General features: G+C 32.9%; 2 long non-coding RNA genes across 3 annotated transcripts; one reads left to right on the top strand and one right to left on the bottom strand.

The window, feature by feature from the left end:
- The first annotated feature begins 5,692 nt into the window (after positions 1-5,692).
- On the top strand, positions 5,693-7,339 carry LOC145960334 (uncharacterized). Of its 2 annotated transcripts, XR_014435330.1 has the most exons (5): positions 5,693-5,707; positions 5,892-6,127; positions 6,475-6,658; positions 6,790-6,963; positions 7,033-7,339. It is a non-coding gene; the product is annotated as an uncharacterized LOC145960334 (long non-coding RNA). The 2 variants fall into 2 exon arrangements; XR_014435331.1 differs by lacking the exons at positions 5,693-5,707; positions 5,892-6,127 and adding an exon at positions 6,292-6,325 and having other exon boundaries at positions 7,033-7,327.
- Positions 7,033-7,718, bottom strand: LOC145960335 (uncharacterized). Its single transcript, XR_014435332.1, has 2 exons — positions 7,649-7,718; positions 7,033-7,301 (listed from the first exon to the last, which is right to left on the bottom strand). It is a non-coding gene; the product is annotated as an uncharacterized LOC145960335 (long non-coding RNA).
- Between the last annotated feature and the right edge of the window lie 2,193 nt (positions 7,719-9,911).

The raw sequence follows: 9,911 nt of genomic DNA, 5'->3' as shown, positions 1-9,911 counted from the left end.
TGTAAAATTCGTGAGCCTGATTGGTGTATGCTCTTAATTTTGACTGGATCTAAGAGCATACACCAATCAGATTCACGAATTTTACACAACAGTTGCAAAGCAGCTTTTCCTGCTGAACGCAGCCAAAGCTGCTTCGCAACTGTTGTAAAATTCGTGAGCCTGATTGGTGTATGCTCTTAATTTCGACTGAATCTAAGAGCATACACCAATCAGATTCACGAATTTTACACCAGTTGCAAAGCAGCTTTTTCTGCTGAACGCAGCCATTGCTATTCCCTTTCCTCTTCGATTTGATTGGCTGCGTTCAGCAGGAAAAGCTGCTTTACAACAATTGCAAAGCAGCTTTTTCTGCTAAACGCAGCCATTGGCTCCGATTGGAGCGAAACGAGTGAAGGCCATGGCACACAAAAAAACGTAAGCAGTGAAACTAGAGACCTATAATCAGAGATGCGCCAATGGCGAACAGTTTTTGATTGGTCACTGTAAAATCACGTGGTTTTTCCGCCATCTTGTACCCCATGACGTCATTAATGACGTTACTGATGATGTTTATTGACGTCATGCTAATTGTTGCTCATGTTAAATCTGAGTAAGATCTTGTTTTTTCATGTATTATGTAATATTATAAGTTCATAACAATAATCTCAATTAGCTTACATAAATTTTTTTTAAATTAAGAAAGATTGTTTTGCTAGGAACAAGCACGGCTGTGTTCCAAAATTGACTGCTAGTACTGAAAATCTATAGTGTACGTCACGTAAACTATAGATTTTCAGTACGGCAGTGAATTTTGGAACGCAGCCCACATGTGATGTCAATGACGTCATAGGGTACAAGATAGCGGATAGAAATCGTGGTGGGGAGTCATTGGCGCATCTCTGATTATAGGTCTCTAAGTGAAACCTCAATATAGTTAGCAGACAAATTCAATATTTCGCATTTTCTATTATTGCATTCGTTTGGGAATCATTTGGGCAAGTTTAGGAAAGCATTTTCATAGTTTGGGAAATAATAGTTTATTTATAATTAATAAAAATAAGTTCGGCGTATAGTTAGCAAAAATAATTTAAAAAAAATTTTTTTTTTTTTAATCATCGTAGAATTATTTGGGAAACACTTCTGTAACGGTCCCATAGTTTGGGAAATAATAATTTCAATGTAATAAATAAATAAAAATTTCACGATCATATAGTTAGCAGACAAATTTGATATTCTCTATTATCTATTAAACCAATCGCTTGGGAATCGTTTGGGCACATTTAGGAATAGATTCTCATAGTTTAGGAAATAATAGTTTATTTATAATTAATTAAAATAAATTGAGCGTATAGTTAGCAGACATAAATATTTAAAAAAAAATTTTTTTTTTTAATTAACGTGAAATATTTGGGAAATATGTCTGTAATGTTTTTAACGTTTGGGAAATAATTATTTCATCTGAAAATCGGTAAATATGTCGGTGAAAGGAGCCCGCCTCGACCTCCGGGAACATAGCCGGGCAACTTCGACTTTTTTAATTTTTTTTTTTTTTTAATCGTTTGTTGGTTAATTTCTTACGACAAGCATGGAGCTGACACACACACACACACACACACACACACACACACACACACACACACACACACACACACACACACACACACACACACACACACACACACACACACACACACACACACACCGGGGGGGGGCCTTCGGCCCCCCTCCCGCACCCACCCCGTCCCCCTCGCTTCGCGTGAAAAGTTGCAAAATGGAACCTCGCTTCGCGTGGAAAGTTGCACCCTACCGTAGGCACCCCTACCGGCGGGGTGGGTGCAGGAGGGTGCAACTTTTCACGCGAAGCAAGGTTTCACTTTGCAACTTTCCACGCGAAGCGAGGTTCCACTTTGCAACTTTTCACGCGAAGCGAGGGGGACGGGGTGGGTGCGGGAGGGGGGCCGAAGGCCCCCCTTGCACCCCCCGTGTGTGTGTGTGTGTGTGTGTGTCAGCTCCATGCTTGTCGTAAGAAATTAACCAACAAACGATTAAAAAAAAAAAAAATTAAAAAAGTCGAAGTTGCCCGGCTAAGTTCCCGGAGGTCGAGGCGGGCTCCTTTCATCGACATATTTACCGATTTTCAGATGAAATAATTATTTCCCAAACGTTAAAAACATTACAGACATATTTCCCAAATAATTTCACGTTAATTAAAAAAAAAAATTTTTTTTTTTAATATTTATGTCTGCTAACTATACGCTCAATTTATTTTAATTAATTATAAATAAACTATTATTTCTTAAACTATGAGAATCTATTCCTAAATGTGTCCAAACGATTCCCAAGCGATTGGTTTAATAGATAATAGAGAATATCAAATTTGTCTGCTAACTATATGATCGTTTATTTATTACATTGAAATTATTATTTCCTAAACTATGGGACCGTTACAGAAGTGTTTCCCAAATAATTCTACGTTGATTAAAAAAAAAAAAAGTTTTTTTAAAATTATTTCTGCTAACTATACGCCGAACTTATTTTTATTAATTATAAATAAACTATTATTTCCCAAACTATGAAAATGCTTTCCTAAACTTGCCCAAATGATTCCCAAACGAATGCAATAATAGAAAATGCGAAATATTGAATTTGTCTGCTAACTATATTGAGGTCTAAGTGAAACGTAGTCAGTAAGCAAATTGACCAATCATGATTGAGCAGTAAGGGCCTCCGCACAAGGTGTTCCGTATCGCATTACATTACGTTAAGTATAGATCGTAAATTTAACTCCGTACGTAAAATTAAACTTCAGTCAACGCACAGAAGAAATCGTAACGTAAAGACATGTCTTGCGTTGACTGAAGTTTAATTTTACGTATGGAGTTAAATTTACGATCTATACTTAACGTAACGTAATGCGATACGGAACACCTTGTGCGGAGGTCCTAAGGCAGCCATATTAAAACGTAAGAAAACGTAAAGCCGGGTCTACATTGGTCGTAGCATAAAGCGGCGTCTACAATGAGATTTTAAGGAGACTTAAGGCGTAAGACTTAAGAAATTGACCAATCACAGTCGAATATTCTCTTAATACTTGACTGTGATTGGTTAATTTCTTAAGTCTTACGCCTTAAGTCTCCTTAAAATCTCATTGTAGATGACGCATAAGGTTGTAAGGCCGTAGTCGTAAGAAATTGACCAATCACAGTTGATTATTCTCCTGAACTTCAACTGGGATTGGTCAATTTTTTACGACTACGACCTTACAACCATACGATACGACCAATGTAGACCCGGCTTAAGGACCCTGGCACATAAAAATACGTAAGCAGTAAAACGTAGTCAGTAAGGAAATCGACCAATCGGAATTCATACGTTTTCTTATCTCTCTATTTTAATATGGCTGCCTTACTACTTAATCATGATTGGTCAATTTGCTTACTGACTACGTTTCACTGCTTACGTTTTTTTGTGTGCCATGGCCTTAAGAATTCCGATTGGTCGATTTCCTTACTGACTACGTTTTACTGCTTACGTATTTTTGTGTGCCAGGGCCCTGAAGCACTTTTCGCGCGAAATTGGTCGCATTTAGCGGACTCAACCGCTAAGTAGCAATCGAACGTGATTGGTTTCTACTTTCAGATCTGGCCAATCAGCGTCAAATTATATCAGAAAATCAAGGCTGTGTTTCTTTTTTACTGGCAGTGCTACCAAAATGACGTTATAACAGTACACTGTCATAGCTGTTCCGAAATTGATTTGATACTGCCAGCAGAATTGTGACGTCGTATTTCGGAACAATTTGCAGTACACTGCAAACAACATTTAACTTTTCCGCGCAATATCGCTGATTAGAAATAAAGACGTTTTCGTAGCTTACTCGATAAATTATATATGAGACCACGGTCTTACATACAGGTCTGGAAACTCAGGCCTTTTTTAGTGGTGGGGGAGGTCTCACTTAGTGTGTCCGTTTTTCGACTAGAAGTCGCAATACGAGCGAGAGAGACAGAGATAGACGGCAGTAGTCGTTCTCTCTCTAACATACGTCTAAATGTGACTTCTAGATCGCAGCGAACCTAGCAGGCAAACTGTGACCTCCCGAAAAACGGACACACTAAGGGCCTCCGCACAAGGTGTTCCGTATCGCATTACGTTACGTTAAGTATAGATCGTAAATTTAACTCCGTACGTAAAATTAAACTTCAGTGAACGCACAGAAGAAATCGTAACGTAAAGACATGTCTTTACGTTACGATTTCTTCTGTGCGTTAACTGAAGTTTAATTTTACGTACGGAGTTAAATTTACGATCTATACTTAACGTAACGTAATGCGATACGAAACACCTTGTGCGGAGGCTCTAAGTGAGACCTCCCCCACCACCGGAGTTTCCAGACCTGTATGTAAGACCGTGTATGAGACGAATAGACCCAGTCAGCAAAGTCTGTTCAAACAGATTTTGTCAATTTCTGCTACAAATTTTTGTCGACAGTAAGATTGCAGATTGTATAAAAAATTTGTTATATCAAATAATGATAACAGAATGTCAGCAGAAATGTTACAAAACCGACATAATTTGATAGCAGAAACTGAACAGGATTTGTTTAAAATTATCATAGCAGATTGATGGCAGAAATCGAGCAAGATCTGCGCAACACAGTTTGATATCAGATTGGTTGCAGAAACCGAGCAGGATCTGCGCAATGAAATTTGATGTCAAATTATCGGCAGAAATCGAGTAAAGCCTGCAGATATAACTGACGGCAAATTGATAGCAGAAATTTAACAGGATCTGTGAGGCGCAATTTGATAGCAAATTGATAACAAAAATCGAGCAGGATCTGCGCACACAATCTCTGATAGCAGATTGACGGCAGAAACGGAACAGAGTTTGCATGATTCGATAGTTCCTTCACTTACCGCTACGTGAGCTGTACTTTCTCGTAATCTAATTTCTGTCAGAAATATATATAAAGTCGCGAATATGAATAAAAGACTAAAAATATAGTAATTATCATTTTAATTTTTATCACTTTAATTTCTGATATCTGATACAAGCAGATGAGATTCAGAATATTAAACTGATAGGAATCAATATGATAAATGGTAAATTATTCATGTACTGCCTATTTGAGGCATAAAGCAAGAATTTAATTCTAAATAAATTACATCTCCAGTTTTACAAGTTACATTTACTTTTATCATTTACTTTATTATTAATTTAATTAAATTAAATTAGTCCTTCGCTATATGAGATATAACTTCGATATAACATATATTACATTAACATCTATTACGATATAACATATGACATATATGTCATTTTAGAAGAAAACTGTAATTAACTTGCCGATAATATTCTTATTTAGCACTTGTAATAATCAATTTTATTGCATTTATATAATATTAATAAAAGTAAGCGCAAATCTTGTGCAGTTTCTGCTGTCAATTTACCATCAGGTTGCATGCGCAGATTCTGCTCGGTTTCTGCTGGCAATCTAACATCAAATTGCATCGCGCAGATCCTGCTCGGTTTCTGCCGACAGTTTGTTGACAGGTTATGTTTTACAGACTCTGTCACCAAAACAAAAGCTTAATGCGGACACAGATGGCTATGGTTCTGGTGATTCGTATTAAGTTAGCCGGAAATTTTTCAGCCAACCAAAAATCTCCTTATGGAATCGTTTGTATTTCGTATGAAGATGTTTGAAGTGTGATTAAAAACGTTTGTGAGTAATTAGAATAATTATAAAAAATTAATCATTTTTACAGTATGTAGTTAGCCAACATAACTAAATATTAAAAATTCTCCTTATGAATCGTTTGTATTTCGTATGAAGAGTTTTGAAGTATAATTAAAAAGATTTGTGAGTCATTCGTTTGATTTTAATTAAATTTTTTTATATTGTGAAGTTAGCCGGAAGCTATATAAAATGGACGCCGTCCTGTGATTGGTCGATTTGCTTATGGTAAATACTAAAATTTTCTCATGTGTACTGACTTTAAGTGTAAACAAAACGAGCAAATTTATCTCTTTTGTAACTTTTAATCCATGACTAATTTATTATTAATTCCGCATAATCGCATAATATATCATGGATCATGGATAAGCGTAGATAATTGAAATATGTTTTTCTACCAATAAATAAGTAAATCTTTTATAATTGTTTTATAATGTAGTCATCATTCAGAAAATGATCACAATTTGTGATTATGTATTTAATTGTTATTTTATATTCGCTTTCAAATAATAAACTATATAATAATAAAATTTATATAAAAAGATGGTAATATATGTAATCCAATTAATTATAATTGACAAAATAATTTCTTGTGAAAAAATAAAAGTAAAAAATATAGAAGAATTTTTTTTATAGCTTGTATAAAAAATCAGTTTTATGCTAAGTATATTATAATTTTCTGGACTGTAGTAATATTTAATATATAATTTTTGCTATATAAATATATATTTCTGATATAAAATCTATTTCTACAGATAGTAAGATCGGCTGAGTTATGTCACAGAATATCGGAAGGCTTACATCAAAATGCGAGAGAGAGGAGATGGCATATATCAATATGAATCCATTGCTGATGTTGTAAGAGCAAAAATAGATATCTCTGTAGATTTTATTATTTTTGCATCCGAAAACTTGAAAGTTGCCCATGCCTTATCGGAAGTAAGTCTTCTTTTGTATTTTCAAATATATATAAGCGCACATTTTTAGCATATTCTTTTATGTTATCATTTCTTTTGTTAATTATTATTGATTATTATTGATTACTTTGTTAATTATTGTCAATTTTTCAGATAGAAGCTAATATAGCCATAATAGATGAATACTACATAATATTTGGTGCAACTTGTTGTAGTAAATTGTAATGGAATCCGTAATGTTATGGGATTGATTCATAAATCAAAAGCACTTTGTCACAAATACAATATTCGTTTTCTCTCTGCCAATGTTTTCGTCAGAATTTTTATGTATATATACATATGTAATATTAATACAATACTACAATAAAATATTACATTTCTGTTTTTCATGTCCAGGTAATGCTTGAGTGAAATGATAACATAAAAGAATATGCTAAAAATGTGCGCTTATATATATTTGAAAATACAAAAGAAGACTTACTTCCGATAAGGCATGGGCAACTTTCAAGTTTTCGGATGCAAAAATAATAAAATCTACAGAGATATCTATTTTTGCTCTTACAACATCAGCAATGGATTCATATTGATATATGCCATCTCCTCTCTCTCGCATTTTGATGTAAGCCTTCCGATATTCTGTGACATAACTCAGCCGATCTTACTATCTGTAGAAATAGATTTTATATCAGAAATATATATTTATATAGCAAAAATTATATATTAAATATTACTACAGTCCAGAAAATTATAATATACTTAGCATAAAACTGATTTTTTATACAAGCTATAAAAAAAATTCTTCTATATTTTTTACTTTTATTTTTTCACAAGAAATTATTTTGTCAATTATAATTAATTGGATTACATATATTACCATCTTTTTATATAAATTTTATTATTATATAGTTTATTATTTGAAAGCGAATATAAAATAACAATTAAATACATAATCACAAATTGTGATCATTTTCTGAATGATGACTACATTATAAAACAATTATAAAAGATTTACTTATTTATTGGTAGAAAAACATATTTCAATTATCTACGCTTATCCATGATCCATGATATATTATGCGATTTTGCGGAATTAATAATAAATTAGTCATGGATTAAAAGTTACAAAAGAGATAAATTTGCTCGTTTTGTTTACACTTAAAGTCAGTACACATGAGAAAATTTTAGTATTTACCATAAGCAAATCGACCAATCACAGGACAGCGTCCATTTTATATAGCTTCCGGCTAACTTCACAATATAAAAAAATTTAATTAAAATCAAACGAATGACTCACAAACCTTTTTAATTATACTTCAAAACTCTTCATACGAAATACAAACGATTCATAAGGAGAATTTTTAATATTTAGTTATGTTGGCTAACTACATACTGTAAAAATGATTAATTTTTTATAATTATTCTAATTACTCACAAACGTTTTTAATCACACTTCAAACATCTTCATACGAAATACAAACGATTCCATAAGGAGATTTTTGGTTGGCTGAAAAATTTCCGGCTAACTTAATACGAATGTTCTGGTGTGGGATTCTGATCGAATTTGCTGCCAATCTGCTGCCAACCTGCTAACATTTTGCTTACTGGGGATTTAATACCAAACCCAGCAAACACCAAGTAACAGTTACCCGACAAAAACAGTACGTGAAATCCACGTTATTACCACGTAGATTAATATTGTTGAATCCACGTGGATATTTGAGTGGATAATCCGCTCAAAAACGGTACTAGAATCTACGTGGAATCTATGTGAAAACTTCATGAACTTTCGAGACATATTATTTTTTTCATTTTTGATAAGTGAATATCTTAGACATTTATAAAAGTATATAAATACACTCGGCCATAAGAATAATTTTATTTTTATTTATATTTTGATTTTAAAAAAAGCAATAAATAGGCTATCTCCCATTTATCCGTTTAATTTCAAATAATCTGTTCCATATTCTGAATCCCAACAAGCGATCCAGATTATTAAACAAATTATTTTAAATTAAATCAGTTTATTAAATTAAACTGACTAAAAAACCATCTACAATGAAAATAATATCGGTGGAGTGGACGGTGGAGTAAGGCGTAAGACTAGGAGTAATGCGAAATGGAAAAGAACCATTCGCTTACGCCTTACTCCACCGTCCACTCCATCAATATTACTTTCATCGTAGACGGTCCTTAAAAGAAAAAATAAACTTCGGACCGTGTTAGTATCAGTTCTTTATATACACTTTATGACGAAAAGTTGAATACGAGTTAGCTAATTTGATACAGCGCCGCATAGCGGCAAAGCGAGGAAGCATATTCTATATACATATGTACTATTACATATTTAGAAACATACAGATATAATCTTTTTTTTAGCAAACTTTTTTATCTTTCTGAAAGATTTCAGAAATATTGCAAATACAATATTATATAAAATATAAATATTATAACATTATAATACCCGGTAAACAATTTTTCATATATAATTAGACAAAACTGATTATATCTAGTTATACAAACTTATACATATATCAATTTTGTCCATATAAAAACAGATATGCTTATGTATAAATGGATATGAATATATATATATATATATTTGTATATTATTATATTATAAAGGTATATTATAAAGGTATTATATTATAAAGGTATATTTTTATAATGAAAGTAACAAATATAGGTTTTTTTGTTTTTTATTGTTGCGTGCTTGTTACAAATTATTTACTAAGTGTTACATCGCATTTTTATTGTCTTACATTTAACTAGATACAGTACAATATCCTTTGTAATCACGTGTATATATATATATTGATTTCCGACATTGATTTCCGACATTCACCCGACATAAAAACAAATTATATTCGTATATTTATTTCGAAATTTTATTACTTTTTTCAACTGCGTTTGTTTTTTAAGATGCAGCCTATATGATGATTTTATCTGAAAATTAGCGTTTTTTATAATGGATTAAATGTTTTCTCGTATTGGAAAAACACACTTACCTTGGTATGACTCGAACTCGGGACCTCTGGATCATGAGCCAACTGCCTTACGTGGTAGACTACTGTTTCATTTAATTTAAGTGTTAAGCCTCGTCTACAATAGTCGCAAAGGTTGTGTCGCATGTCGTAAGTAGTAGTGTCGCAGAAAAGTTTGTCGCATGTGTCGCTAGACAAGTGTCTACAATAGTCGCAAGGATTGTTTACAATGGATCTGCAGCAACTATTAATTTTTCTGCAATTTTGCTCAGAATTTTTAAATTTATTATCCCT

This window comes from Camponotus vicinus, unplaced genomic scaffold (assembly GCF_025532165.1).
Source record: "Camponotus vicinus isolate PSW18456_S1 unplaced genomic scaffold, iyCamVici1.0 SCAF_10, whole genome shotgun sequence".
NCBI classification, from domain to species: domain Eukaryota; kingdom Metazoa; phylum Arthropoda; class Insecta; order Hymenoptera; family Formicidae; genus Camponotus; species Camponotus vicinus.
The sequence above is the reverse complement of the archived record's forward strand: the minus strand, read 5'-3'. Positions and strand labels throughout refer to the sequence as shown.